The following is a 12,627-nucleotide window of genomic DNA, read 5'->3' as shown; positions in this document are numbered from 1 at the left end:
CCCACGAGTCTGCGTTGAATAATTTTGCACTTAGAACGCTGTTTATAAATTGTTGGATTGAGCTCCTCTACTTAATAATTCCCAATTCGAGCACTGTTCGTAACTATAAAAATTGAACATTGTATTATAAATTTTTAAATACAAAATAATTTGATGATGTTCGCGATTATGATGGATTTTGTCAACATTTAAATTTAAAATGCTTATAAAAAATGTGTGCCTTTATTTTTTATATGTTCATTACTTTTGAACTTCTAATATGGAATGACTTATGGTCTCTGGGTAAATTTTTAAGTTTTTTGATTCAGCAATCCTTTCATTATCTTTTTTTGATACATTTTATATTTTTTAGTTATCATAATATATACTATTTGTATACCTATATCAAATTTTTTATCGATCTATATATTTTGGGTTTTTTTAAAATTTTGAGGAATGAAAAAATACCTAATAACCGATACACATATTTTGATCCCTAACGATGGGATATGTAATTGTACACATTTAATTACACATAATAATAATACCATTAATATTAATATAATATAACACACTAAAAAATGAATTTATATACAATAAAAATGAAAACAAAAATGTAATCTTTTTTTTTAAAACTATATTTTGAATAGAATTTAGGGCATATTTTGACATTTTAAAGTGTATATTATAAGACTTCTAAAAACTATCTTTTTTATAGCTATATAATATCTTCAGAGCCATGATTATGACGAAAAAATTTGTAAGTACATTATTTTTTTGAAAACTCTAATTTTTGTTTGTTGCTCAATTAGTCTAGATACAATATATATTTTTTTAAATAATGCTATGAGTAATGATGATAATAATAATTACATACAGAAAATAGATGACATAGAATCTATTAGCCACCCGCAGGTACTATTATTTATAATTAAGGCTGTGAATGTTATGTTCTTTAAAAATCCCAAAAATACACTAAAGAAATGATTTTAAGCAATAAAAATAGTGCACCTATAAAATTCACATATTTTTTTTATTTTTAAGTAAGTTTTGAACAAAAAAATATTCCTTAATAAATTTAATAAAAAGTTTTTCAGCACAGCACAATTGCTAATATTCGATGTCGATTTTCAATGATGTGAGGAGAAATAATTATTCTAATTTAATTGTCCATCACCATTTTTAGTAATCTCGACTTTTACATGGCATGGATCCATTCGAAAAATTACGATAAGTAATATTTTATCAAGTAAAATCTTTATTATCACTTTACAAAATTACTTTTCTTTTAAATATTCTCATCAAATGTTATTAATAAAACCAGATTATAGTGTAAAATTAACTAAAAGACCAATAATACATTAAACAATTTTAATAACTTCTCAATATAATGATTAGAAATATATTAAACGTAATACCTAATCCCTAACCTGTTATCCCAGCCCTATTTATAATATTTTGGCACCCCAGCAGTTGACGAATTCCTTGATTTGGCACTCGTTCGTGCCTCCTCGTATTTTGAAATATTCTGTCTCCCCGAGTACTATTCCACGAGTTCATTGTCAGCCAATAGGACACGGTTTTTTCATCAGATGCACTTAACGAATTGCCTCCCAAATACGTAGCGTAGGGCGATTTGAAGTATACACCTGAAACCGGTTGTTGAATATTATTGAGATTTTAGTGTAGTAAAACGTGTGCTTGTAAAAAAATATTAGATTAGTGTTCAAACAAAGCATTTAACACAACTCAACTACACTTAATGATATATTGTTATGTATTTAATACACATTTTTCGAATGGGAACTTTCAAAACCTTTTTTTAAACACATTTTAAATAATATTTTTAAATTCTGAGCGCAGCAATGAATACATTGATTTTAGAATGATCTCCACCGAGGGTACAAAGGAAGTTTAATATAGAAGATCTTAACTAAGCTTATAAATTCAAACTAAACTAAATCTTATAAAATAATTATTGTTTAATTATAAAGGATGATGGTAGTGATGTAGAATAGTAGAATCATTTCTCTAACATCCTTCATTCATTTAACTTCTACTCAAAATAAACACTTGAAGAGCAGAAAAATCGAAGACAGCACACCATTGAAACAGATTCCAGATTATTGTAGCAACACACTAAAAATTTGCGTCAACGTCAATCGGCCAAAGATTACGACTGTGTTGGTCATCTGAACTCGAGAAGACAGTGTGTAGTCCTCTCTTTTCCTCAGTATTTTGTATGTGCAGCAAAACTCAGCAATGTATGGTACCTAATAAATTAAAAAACACATATTAGTACTTTACACTATATTTTGTTAAATGATAAAATGTATTTTAGAAAGGCTGGCCAAGTTAATGAGTTTTGTTTAATTCAGTAGAGCTAAATTATTATATACCAAAAATAAACAGTTAAAAGTTAATTTAATTTTTGGTTAAGTTAAAAGTTAATACACATTTATTAAACTTTTTATTAAGTTCAAAGTTTTTTATTATAGATATTTTATATTTTACCAAACCCAAAACTAATAATTAAAGACTATAATGTTCATACTTTATACAATATTTCCATATAGTTAGTATCTCATTGAAGTTGTGCGTTTCTAAAAATAAGAACAATAGGTCTATCTAATAAGTTAGATTGAAAAAAACATAACATTTTAACTTAAAACCATTCACGGTTAATATTTTTTAACATGAAAATAAAATAGACTCAAAAAGGGAAATTTATTCAATTAAAAATGAAAGAAATAAACGTAACTCATTTCTTAAAATTATAAAATTAGTTTTGTAAAAATCAAGTATATACAAAAATAAATTTAAAAAGTTAAAACGTCGAGTGCCACGGTCAACAATTTGTATAGGCATCTTTATGGCTTTATAATTTACTCGGTTATCAGAGCAATGCTTCTGTTTTTATTCGTGGTTATTCAGTGAAATGTCTATTTTTTAACGGTGTATTCAGATTTTATTTTCGTTTGTTTTTAGCAAAGTAATGGTTATTTTTCCCAAGAAATAATAGACGGCGACATCGACGCCACAATGATTGTTTATGTTTATCGCAATAGTTATTATATCTAAACATTATTCTTATAATATACAGTTGTATAGTTATTAATGGTATTATTTTACTTATATATAAACGGAAATAATATGGGGAACTTACATAATAATATTATTTTGTTTTAACTTGTATATAATATATATATATATATATATATATATATATTATTCATTGCTACAGGTATAAGATATTAGTAAATTTTATTGTTGGACATTAATCATTCAAACACTTGATTATAACAACAAGTAGGTATGTAGCGAAAAACAACCACAATCCACTGGAGGACGACGTCAACACACAGACTGCCGACGTAATTGCGGGATTGATTTCGCACGGATACTCGGGCACCGCGCGCCAAATACACAGGGCACTCAACGTGTTATTAGTTAATTTAATGAAAATCTAAAAGTAGCTAATTAAGTTAAAAACTTCAAACAATATTAACCTTTTAACTTCTTAATGCCCAGCCTTGTATTTTAGCCGTTTGTTATTATCAAATGAAATAACCATCAGATAATTTATATTGCAAACAACTTATAACTCTAAATCTTCAAATTTTTCTATTAAGTACAATATGATTTTTCCAGTGCTATATTAGGAATTACTGTCAACACTAAATCTGTATTCATTATTTAAACGTGCTTTTTTTTTCATGTTTTTTTCAATGTCTTCATCAATACGTATTTTTTCAGTTGTCTCACTGTTATGAATTGTTCACACTTATAATCAATATATTTTTTCCTTCTGTGGTTGAAACTATGTATTTTGTGTTTTGTGTTTTTTGAGTTTTTTTAACTTGTTCTTTCTTCCTTTTTGGCGTTCCATTCAAAAATACATACTGGCATTTTTCATATTTACCAATGAGTATTCTCAAAGTATTACAATTTTTCCAGTAACCTTAAGGTAAGAAGTGGCAATGGGAGGAACATTGTTGACATCCATTGACTTGATATCCATACAAGTTTTAGATGGTAGATTGAAGATTGTGGAACAAATATTGCTGCTAGACATTTTTTGAGTGACCTAATTGGATACGGTCTTTTGACATATAAATGAGGCATACTCAAATAGATGTCATGAAATTAACTCTCTTAATCAATTTTTTGTTTTTTCTCATTGTTTATAGCACAACTACAGGCAGACCATTTAAAGCCATCATGAGAAACAATCTTCTTGTCTTTGGAAACGCCTCCATTTGATTGCCCAAAGAAGAATTTATGATATTTAAAATGAAAGATCACAGAGTTTTCAGCCTTCAACAGCTGATGTTGATTTCCCAGTCGGCTAATATTTTGAACCATAACAGAAAAAAATAAATATTATAGAATAAGTCTATTAAAATGAAAAAAAGTTTTATGATAAATTAACTCACTTGTCATTTAACAGTTTTCAATATGTTTGTATTTTTTGCTTCACAACATGCTCATTTGTACTTGTCACTAACTTCTGTACCTGAAAATGTTGTTCAGCCATTATAATTTTCTATTGAACATTTTAAATGTGTTTTTGAATCTTATTAATAGGCACTCCAAATAGATTATTACTAATTTACTAATTATAAAATCCAATAATTAATACAACAATATTTTAAACTCATAAGAGGGAATATACAATACTAACTTAACTTTGTTGACTATTATAACTAATTGTTTAATAAAAATATTTTTCTAACTATATTACTTATACTAATTATAGTTCAGTTACTTTAATATTTACAAACAACTTAATTAAAAGTAATAAATAATCTTAAAAATCAAGAATATTCATGAGGTACCTATGGTTGACATAAACATTAATTAATATAAAAGTCACAGAAGAGATTTCACTAAAACTTAAACATGGTTGGTATGATTATTTATTCAATAATTCCCATTCAATTAGTAGCAGAATTGTATACTATCAATTCAAGCATAATATTTATAGCAAGAAAAAAATTGTTATTCCGTTCAACCAACTGATGATTAATATTTAAATTTTTAAAAACTAACCTTAATCTATATAGTTAAATATGTATAGCAGCACTCATTATAAATTTACAAATATCTATTTGTATTTATAATCAATAATAAATATTATTAAACTTATACTAGGTACTTAACTTGTACACTATAAAATAAATTATTAAATAAATGTATAATTATTAAGAAAAGGTGCAAACTATTAATAATGAGTGTTTAATTTAGGTGTATAAATCACATTGAATTTCTAAGAAATAATAAATCTAGTAATTTGAAAATTATTGTTATAAATTATAATATCAAATAATATTAAATATATGTGTTTAGTTATGCAGCATTGATTTTTTAAATTTTTTATAAATGTGTTTTTATTTGAAACCAACCAGAACACTTATCGTTAGAATCTAATCCTTATTAGGCTTTATAGTGATAGGTGATATAGTGAAAGGGGGAATATGCAACTGCCCCTTCTGAAGGACTGAATCTGTATTGATATTTAATTCCTTGAATCTGGGTTTCCTAATATTTTTCTCTAAAAAAATATGTTTTTAATGTTTATTAAATTTAATACAAAATGTGCTGTTGTAAAATATCTGTGAAGGATATAAAAGAAATGCTATATAAAATATTTTGTTATTTCATTTCTAACGAATCCGGCTTCAGATCATACATACTAAAAAACCCAATTCTCTTTTTATTACCTATGTTATTTCAATATATACACAATTGTAAAATAACTTGGTTTGTGATCAGTGTTACTGCCAGTGGTAGACTGGCCCAGGCCACTTAATTAATTAAGTGCAATTGCATTCGCATATTATTTAGTTATTATAATTATCATTCAATAAGTTGAGATTTATATTTGATATTGATTGTTAAAACTAGTTTATATAAACATCTTTGATTGCATTAATAATAACTCCTGTGTAAATAAATAATTGTTGTATAATAATGCCGTATGAAATGAATTAAATATAATAATAGTTAAAATAATAGTTGTATTTATTATTGAAATTTAATTTTAGATTAATAGTGCTTTAAAATAATAAAATATGTACAATAGTACAAAATGATAAAGTTATTAGCTTTAAGAAGTAATAAAATATATCCTTTCTTGTTGAAAAAAAATATATTGTTTTTAAATATTTCCTGGCATCTTTGCCAATAGTGTCTAGTACCGTCCTTGGCCTAAAATAGTGTGCAGTACGACACTGTTAGTGTAGTACGAAATCGGAATAATGCAGTACAAAATAAAAATGTGTGTTGATTATTTTAGTGTTATATTTAAATTTTGTTACTGGTTTTTATTAACTTGTATTTTTTTTTTAGTTTTGAATTTGAATTTTAATCCATGGTTATATTAACTGATAAATTACATGTGTGTGTGTGTGTGTGTGTGTGTGTGTGTGTGTGTGTGTGTGTGTGTGTGTGTGTGTGTGTGTGTGTTGTGTGTGATAAAATGCATTGATACCATTGGAAAAAAACAATAATAGCATGATGTATATTTAATCAATGTTATAAGCTATAATATTATTATGTATACCATAGATACGTGGTAAAACTTATTTTGTGATAAATGAAATATCAGCAATAGGTAGCTATCATTTATTATTTTAATTTTGATGTTTATAGGGTATGTTTATACTTCACGTGTCACGTCTTCGCCTTTGTAGTCTGTGCTTTTGTTCCTTAGCTATTAAATAAGAAAACTAGATAGTGGGTATTTCAATCGAGAAATATAATATATTATTTAGTATAGTACTACAATACTACCGTGCTATGGATCGTTTTGTTGTTAGAAAAAGAACAGCTGAGGATGATGGAAATATAGAGAAATGTACTAAAATTCAAAACAAAAGTAATTATTATTTATTTTTTATTTTTATAATAGACTTATATTATATTGAGTATTATCATCAATGTTTTTATAATTTATTATTATTTATATTTAACTTTGAATCATAAAAAATAATAAATGTTACAAATTGATGATGGGTATGACTGTTTGAGTGGTATGACTATAATATAATATTATAAAATATTAATAACAATAATAATATAATAATATGATACTAAAAGTTTGGTTTTTACTACTTTTTAAGTAAACGTTAATGCTACTTGGAATATATATATATATATATATGTTGCGGGCAAAGTAGAAAATTGGGCATTGTGCACAGTGCCCGGTCACTGGGTACAATGCCCGTTTTTCGAAGACAAAATTGGAATAAGTTAACATTGTCCGGGCATTGTATACAGTGCCCATTTAGATTTGGGCACTGTAGGTTAAATATTGAATATATTAAAAAATAAAATAAAACATTTTACTGCATTTTTTAATAACCATAAAAAAAACTTGAAAAAGACGCTTCAAATATAAATTGCTATTCAATAGTTTTTAAATCTATTATCCAATATAGAACTTCCTAGAAGAAATCATATTTTTATCTAAAAGTGGTTTGACATGAATAAGATGAATATTATTTATTACTAAATTATAGTTATTTTAATAGTTTTAATTTAATTAAATATTAGTTATCGTTACGTATAAATAACATTCGAAATAAATGTGTGCTGCAGTAATTAATTCACTTAGCCCACTTAACTGCGGGCGGGGTACACTTTGCTCTGGCAATCTCGTACAATGCCCGGCCAATGTATGAAAAAATTGAATATTAAAATGGTCATTCTTACATTGCCCAAAATGTTCAGGTATTGTACATAGTGCCCAGGCATTGCATAACAATGCCCGGATTTCCTACTTTGCCCGTAACATATATATGAATATGTATAAATATGAATATAAATAATACGATAATTTTTCTATAATTATTTTGACTTGTCGCATTGTTTGTATTTCATGTGATGATAGAATTTAAATTTTAGTATAAGCCTATAATTTTTATATTTTTGTTTATTAATTTTTGGTTAAATAAGTATGAACAAACATGATTAAAAAGTCAACAGAACACAAGTGGGTAGGTATTGAAATAAAAATAAAATTGTATACCTACTGTTTATGAATTCATATTGTATTATTTATAAGTAAAATAACTATATTATTATTGTTAATAATCTATCCCTATCTCCTACAGTTATAAAAGAGTCTCTGTATGTGAAAATAAACATGTCAGCTTTAGACGAGTTTGATCCTCAACCAGCTGTCTTTAATTGGATAAACAAAAATAAAGAAATTCTAAAAATGCATACAAATGCAAAAAAACAGGAATGGTATCATGGGGTTTTTGAAGAAGTCAAAGAAAAATATGATTTAACAAACAATATTGAACTTAGAAAAATACAATTTTAAGTATAATTTTAGGTTATACTTTTAATCATTCTATACAGGTGACAGGTGTTATATTAAATTTTCAAATAAATAAAAAAAAAAATTTAACTTATATTTTATTTTTACAGAGGGAGAAATCATATTACATTATGTGAAATTATAAAATAGTGTAGTACGAAAGTTTCATTTATTTTAGGCCCTGGACTACCGTCAAAGTACTTATAGTATAGGTAATATATACAGAGTGTAATAGAAAGATCTGATAAATAAAAAAAGAAAATTGTTAATAGTTAGGTATATTTTATTACAAAAATTACCCAAATGATATGAATAATAAATAATTTAATAATTATACTTATGTAAGGATATTCCCAAAATATTATTTTTAATTCAGTTATTATGTTTCTTACGTTATTTACTCCAAAAAATATTGATATTTAAAAATTTGTGAAAAAATAAACTACTTGACATAAATAAACATTTTTTAATTGAAATGTGTCAAAAATTTGATTTACACATTGACTATTTTGAATTATTCAATATATATATGCAGTACATATATATACAGTATATATGTTTAGATAAAAAAAAGTGTTATTGGATATTATAAATATTGGATTAGAGCAAAAGATATTTCATTTGTGAGCATTTATCTGTTACACCTTATATAGCTAGATAACATACATTTTAGGAAACAAATAGCCACACTGCATACTGAATTTCATAAAAAGGAATAACAAGTAGATACAATATGTAATAGAGGAAATTCATAGTTAGGTAATTTGTTTACCTTTTTATACACTCATTGCTATCGTTACTAAGTTGTACAACTAAACACTAAAAAAGTTTCCCAAACTTAAATAAAATAAAAAATATATACTATGTATATTTAAAGTTGCCATAAATATATAATAATAATCAGGGCTCGGAAGTTGTAGCACTAAAAATGTTACTTTTTAGCTCTTAAATATGCACTTAAAAACTCCAAAATATGCGCTATAAATAGCACAAAAAATCAAAAAATATGCATATAAATTGAAAAAATTAAATTTATTTTAAAAAGTTAAATGTAATTATACAATTTTATAAAATTGTTGGGCTCATAGACATCAGGGACTGTCTGGACTAGTTGAATTATAAACTGTTAACAAAATATATATTAAATTACTTAAATATGTTTGTACAAGTGTACTTATAAGATCTATTTATTTCCTAATTCCTAACCAAATTAGTCATTATTTTCAACATAATGTGATAATTTCCTATATTTTGTATAATATGTTAGGTATATATTATGTATATTAAGAAAATATGACTAAAAATAGCACTATAAACCCTAAATTAGCAAAATAGCAATAAAAACCGTAAATATGCAAAAAATAGCAAAATAAAATTTTGTGTATGACATCAGAGAAGTATGATACATATTTGTATCTTACTTTGGATGTTCTAGGACGAACCAAGAAAAATATGCATTTGCTACAACTTCCAAGCCCTGATAATAATATTATCATAAAATTCCTTTTATAGAACATTTGAAAATTTAAAAATAATGCAATTAATAATTTTCTTTCTTGCCTCATTTAGTAGGTAATTAAAATTATGAAAGAAATGTATAGATTGTTATATTGTATTACCTCAAAGTATTGTATGTAAAATTAACTTATAATGATATGATTTTACAAATAATTTATTAAATACATTAGTCGTGAGTGCGCTGATTGTAGCGATACTATAGTAGTACACTACTTACATTTTAGCGATTAATGTAGTGTCGCTACAATAAACCTAATGTAAAGAATTACTACCTATAGCACGCTAGAAATGTATAGTTAGAAATACGGTTAACTACAAAGTGTTTTATTTGTACAAATAGGTACAGCTGATTAAATTATGTAGTACTATAAAAATAAAATACTGTATCAAGAGTTTTATAATTAATTGTTATTGCATTTCATTGCCTATCTTTTCCCTTCATAAACAAAGCTATACATTATGCATATGCACAATATCTTTTGCTGTTGAACTTTTGTTTTTTTTGTATATCGGTCAGTCTCCGGGTCTGCTATCTTTCAAAGGTAGCAATCCTAGTTGCAGCTAGTCTATTTATGTGACAATATAGTTTGAAAAAAAATTAGCAGAATAAAACTTAAGCCATAGGTACTATCTAGGTACCTAGGTATATCAAATTCAAATAATAATCATTGTCCTATATCTTTCATTGTGGTCTATCTCTGATCAAGGTACCTACGCGTTACAATCATAGTTAGGTAGTCAAACATTTATTTGTTATTTCATTTTAAATAATAGTCAAGACACATAAGAACCTACCTAACTGAGTCACTAAGAAAAGTGCGTAATTCCATAAAGCATAAATTAAAAATTAAAATGAAGAAAAAATCAGAATGTTTAAATGTTATTGTTAACTGTTATGTTACAGAGTGTACGCAGTCACCATTGAGCATACACTAATGGTACAATTGTGACCGTACAAGATAAAACAGATACCTAACTTGTAATAGTATGAAATAATGCATACCTACTTGTACAAATTGATTTTCCGCCAGTCATATAATCGATGATGTTCACTGTTCAGTCTTGGCATCTATTTGGTAGTGCAGTCTTATCATGTGGCTCATGTTATGTGCACCAATTGAACCATTTAATTTCACTGTGACGATCACCGGCTACGACGTGTCTAAGAAACGTTCGTTGGAAAACTACCCAAATGTTTTGCGACCGACCGACATAAGTGATTGGTCCTCGGTCATGCACTATACGTTACATTCAGCAAAATTAGAATCGAGCCTAAAATATTAAATTATTTTTAAGTTTATTTTCAAATGTTTTCGTTAACTGCAGTTAAATGTTATATTATAGAGCCAACGCCTTCGAAATCAGCGTTGTTATACTATCATGGACGTACAAAATAAAACACGTAGGTACCTACCAAACTTATAACAGTATCAAGGCTGGGCATTAACGAGTTAAAAAGTTAAAGTTAAGTTAATAAGTTAATTTTATATTAACTTTTTAACTTAACTAGTTAATTTTGGCTTTTCATTAACTTAACTGTTAACTTACTAAATTTCTTTTTTAATTAACGTGAAATTAACGAGTTAATTTTTCATTTCAAGAAGTAAGTTAAGTTGATTTATTTTGTTTTTAATTTTATCATATTTTACTACTTCAGTATATTTCGTTTTCATGTCAAAAAATATTTACCGTGAATTGTTTAAAGTAAAAAATGTATATAATTTGAATTAAACTAATATGGAAACACTGTATAAAATATAAACACTATAGTCTATAATTTAGTTTTGGGTTGGAAAAAAATTAAGTATGTTAGCGTTGTATAAACAAATTAATTTTTTTTTAACTTAATAAAAAGTTAACAAAAAGTGTGTATTAACTTTTAACTTAACTGAGTTAACCTATAGTTAAATTAACTTTTAACTTTTTGTTATTGGTGCATATTAACTTAACTTAACTGAGTTAAATAAAATCATTAACTTGCCAGCCTTGGATATTATATCATTGAATTTAAATTTAATACTATCCATTATACAGTGACCCAGTTGTAACATACTGTACAGCAGAGCGACATCCACTTACCCACCTTTTTTAATTTTTTGTTTTTGTTTTATGACACGTATTAAATATTAATGAATTAGGTATGTTATACCGAGTGAACTAATTTTTGTTTATTACTGTAAATTGATACTACTGTAATTGAGCCCGCAGGGCCGTTTACCCAAATAGAATAAAGAAATTTCAAAATATTCAGAACACATTATATTTACGCTCTCTATGTCTTCCCACTTTCCAGCACAGAGCGGCAAATGAAAATGGTATTTAAATGCATGGCCAATATAAAATATTAGAAAATAAAATTGAATTACAAATTATTCAATATTAATAAATATTGATAAATACCACGCCATCTGGTGGTATATGTATAAAATAACCAGATATGGTGGTCACTGATCAGAAACGCCATTACGCTAACCACCAATTGAGAAAAAATTAAATATTTTATAGGTGGTTAATACCACAGACCGCCATACAACAAGTTTAAAAATTATATAGTCAGCAGTACTCTACTAACTAGTTACTACCACAACGGAAAGGGTTAATGTAGGCATTTTAATTTTTCTAATGTATTTAGTTAATTAGTAAAAAATATTAACAACAATTATTATGTTTGGTAAAAGCTTGAAAAAGAAAATTACAATAATGTTACACTTGTATAGCAATTTAAAAATATCGAAAATAAAGTCACAAATTATTGTTTAAAGTTTAAACTATAACGCAATACGTCAAAATTAGTAAAATAT

The 12,627-nt window shown here is 26.1% G+C and overlaps 1 long non-coding RNA gene across 1 annotated transcript; it reads right to left on the bottom strand.

Annotated features, from left to right (window-relative positions):
* Positions 1-645: 645 nt before the first annotated feature.
* LOC115035039 lies at positions 646-11,092 on the bottom strand. Its single transcript, XR_003840204.1, has 4 exons — positions 10,834-11,092; positions 4,416-4,495; positions 3,489-4,327; positions 646-2,252 (listed from the first exon to the last, which is right to left on the bottom strand). It is a non-coding gene; the product is annotated as an uncharacterized LOC115035039 (long non-coding RNA).
* Between the last annotated feature and the right edge of the window lie 1,535 nt (positions 11,093-12,627).

Source organism: Acyrthosiphon pisum, chromosome X (assembly GCF_005508785.2).
Source record: "Acyrthosiphon pisum isolate AL4f chromosome X, pea_aphid_22Mar2018_4r6ur, whole genome shotgun sequence".
Classification (NCBI taxonomy): Eukaryota; Metazoa; Arthropoda; class Insecta; order Hemiptera; family Aphididae; genus Acyrthosiphon; species Acyrthosiphon pisum.
The sequence above is the reverse complement of the archived record's forward strand: the minus strand, read 5'-3'. Positions and strand labels throughout refer to the sequence as shown.